This window comes from Anguilla rostrata, unplaced genomic scaffold (assembly GCF_018555375.3).
Source record: "Anguilla rostrata isolate EN2019 unplaced genomic scaffold, ASM1855537v3 scaf0661, whole genome shotgun sequence".
Lineage (NCBI taxonomy): Eukaryota > Metazoa > Chordata > Actinopteri > Anguilliformes > Anguillidae > Anguilla > Anguilla rostrata.
This window is the reverse complement of record NW_026986128.1, coordinates 9743-13228: the sequence shown is the minus strand read 5'-3', so window position 1 is coordinate 13228 and position 3486 is coordinate 9743. Positions and strand designations below refer to the sequence as shown.

The 3486-nt window shown below is 33.7% G+C and overlaps 1 long non-coding RNA gene across 1 annotated transcript; it reads right to left on the bottom strand.

Moving 5' to 3' along the window:
- Positions 1–1003: 1003 nt before the first annotated feature.
- On the bottom strand, positions 1004–2525 carry LOC135246658 (uncharacterized). Its single transcript, XR_010327837.1, has 4 exons — positions 2308–2525; positions 1889–1984; positions 1321–1345; positions 1004–1054 (listed from the first exon to the last, which is right to left on the bottom strand). It is a non-coding gene; the product is annotated as an uncharacterized LOC135246658 (long non-coding RNA).
- Between the last annotated feature and the right edge of the window lie 961 nt (positions 2526–3486).

Sequence of the window (3486 nt, the reverse complement as noted above, 5' to 3'; positions counted from 1 at the left end):
AAATAACTTACTTAAATAAATAAAAAAACAGTGAAATTTTACTTAAATATGCCAGTTCATTACTTTGTTGTTGTTGTACATAATAATTAGGCATTGGCAGGATCATATAATTATTTTTTAAGCTCCCTGAAAACCTTTTTGTTATGATGAGAAAATGAAAACCCAAGTAAGATTACATTTACAGGTCAGAATAAGTTTTATAATGCATTCCAACATCCTTTTTTTATCTGCCAGTCAACGAAAAAGAATGAGAAATTTGAAAAGAAAAGAAAAAATATATAGGCATAAACAGACATTTTGGTTTCTAAAATGTATTATTTACAGTCTCAACTACATACAGTATCTCTTCACTCTTCTTTTTCTGTGCATCCGCCTAAGTCATCTAGACCTTTAATGTCACACGCTGCAGACAAAACAAAAACATCACTGCTGTAAATAACAATTAGACAACATACAGCTCAGAAACAGGAGCATTCATCTTTATAAAATGTGTTACTCACAAATAACTACATACCTCTGCACTCTTCAATTTCAGCATATCCATGCAAGTCATATAGAACTTCACTGTCACACACTCTGCAGACAAAACAAAAACATAAAAGTGCAAATAAAAACAGTTGTGGATATTTTGACAAAATAGATAGTGGATGTGTTAGTCTCACCTTTTATTAACCTGTCCTCTCTGTCCTGTATTAAAAAATGATACCAAACAGCTCAGATTTAGGGCATAAAACAAAGACATTCATGTTTCCTAAAATATTACTCAGATAAGTACATACCTATGCACTCTTCAATTTCAGCGTATCCAACCAAGTCATCAAGAACCTCACTGTCATACACACAGTGGAGACAAAACAACAACAAAAAAACATTGCTGCTGTAAATACACTGTTTGTTGTGCAAAATAAAAACAGCCATGTGGATATCTTGGCAAATGAGATTGTCACCTTTGATTGGCATCTGACATTCATGTTTCCTAAAATGTATTACAATCAACAACATACCTTCACACTCATCAACTTCAGCATATTCAACGAAGTCATCCAAAACTTCACTGTCATACACACAGTTCAGACAAAACAAACACATGTAAACACACACAAATTAAATATCCAAGTCTATCCAAGCATTTCAGAATCATTCAAAAATATTTAATGGTGCAACATATCTGCATAATTTATAGTATGGCAGTTTGACAGGATCCTAATCTTTTTAATTACAGAGAGGCATAATTAATACTTGCACTTACACAAATCAAACACACTTGAAGTTCACTATCACAAAGGGAACATATAAATACTTCTTATATCAATACTGTACCTTTCGGTGCACTTTTTGCATGCTGCTGTGAAGGGGAAAAAAGATATTTTAAATATTCAGAAATCATAGAACCTCAGCTATATCAGCTTGTGCTATTATTATTATTATTTATATATTTTCTTTATGTATACACATAATACATATAAATTAAACAAAAAATAAGAACACTAAATGTCAAGGAATATCAGGAATGTTAATATATTGAGAGCTTTGAATTATTGTGTTCTCAGCAGAATTGTTGTATTTCACAATTTATGTTGATATCCATATAAGTTATTAACAGTTGAATACTTTATAATACACCACAAATAAAAACTTAAATCACTTTTAAAGCCTAGTAACAATGAGATGTAAAGCAAAAATATTTTTGAAACCTGACTTTAAAATCACATATATTCTCCAGATCAAATCCAATAATCATGTTTTCAATATGCCAGAATATTCTCTAAGTTATATCAAGGATTCATATTTAGAATGGCTATTCCAAGATGGATTCCTTTATGAAATATGTATTTTTTCTAAAACTTTGTTATGTTTGGTCTGATGTCTCATATGCACATATCCAAACCTTGTTTGAAATGTAGCCTGGAACACCATAGTCCCAGTAGCATTGGCACTATCAGTAGCAAAATTACCAAACCCACCATCACTTCCTGTATGCCCCCTGCAACACATATTAAGGTACATTCATGTTCATACAGTGGTTCTAAGTACTTAAATGGGCTGGAATGGGATAATGGCATAAGCATAATACTGAAAAATGAATAATTTTGAAACAGGTTTATCAGTATACAATACTGTATATATTATATGGTATATAAATGTAGTGTCCTTATAAAAGCACACTTGCAAACGTAATGAATTTGGTTGAAACGAATGAAACTCCTCAAGTATCATTCACACAGGTGACGATTGCAACATCCATAAAATGATTTTAATTCAGAAAGGTTTTTAGACAGTTGAGATTGAATTTAAGGTGATTCTTACCTTTTCCATGTACCTGAAGGTCAATAGCATTATTGCCTTGCGGTTTTGTCATGTTACGGGAAATAGATTTTGAACTAATGACAACACAGCTGTAGCTGCCAGAATCTCCCACGTGTACCTTTGAAAGGGTAAAAATGACCTCACGAATCCTGCTGTTCCACACTTTAATTTGTACAGCAGTTCCATCCTTATAGAGATACATATAGGAAACATCAGTGCTGTCATGTGAATTCCACATCATTTCCCTCCCCCTTTCAAAGCAATATCTGCAGGGAGGAAACCAGCTACACGGAAAGTCAGAGAAAAACAATATTTTAGATAAAACAAAAAACTTTTTATGCTATATCCTCTGTTTCTCACAATTTGGAATGCTGGATCAAATTCACCTGCCATACTCACTGCTGAAACCACCATTATCAGTTCAAGAGAGTGCAGACAAACACATACTCACCTAGTACCTACACAGTTTATAACAGTGGTAACCAACCCTGTTCCTGGAGATCAACCATCCTGTAGGTTTTCATTTCAACCCAAATTTGGCACACCTGATTCAACTAATTAGCAGTTAACAAGATCTCTAGCTGTTGAATGACGTGTGCTTTGTTAGAATTGGAATGAAAATCTAGGTAGAACTCCAGGAACAGGATTGGCTCCCACTGGTTCACAATTTAACAACAGATTTTTTAAGAGGCCATTGATTTTTGGTTACGTGTGAAGAACCACTGTCAAGTTCTGTTTGTTTACATTCCCCAGGACATCATAAAGGAAATAGCAATGTCAATGGTGTCCTTATCTCAGAGGTCTATACATATTCAAAGGCCAACTAAATGCATTGTCAATAGCCACTTAGAAATCCTACTGTTAAATTTGAGATTTGAGGTTTCATCAATGATAATAAAATTATATGGTTTAAACAAATTTGTAAAATATGATTTGCAATCATTAGGTTTTGAGAAATGTATGTCCCTACCAGACACTTGGAGAAAGACAGAGGTATCTCCTTTCCCTCTCACATCACTCGGTTTGTACTCCGTCTTCGAGTAAACACAGCTATAGTTGCCTGAATCTTCTTTTTTCACATCGTTAATGTAAAACTTGGTTTTGAACTTGTCCTTTTGTAGCTGCTGTTGGGTTCCCAGCCTGTTCTTGCAGAGGTAGATGTTAAGGATATCATTCTCC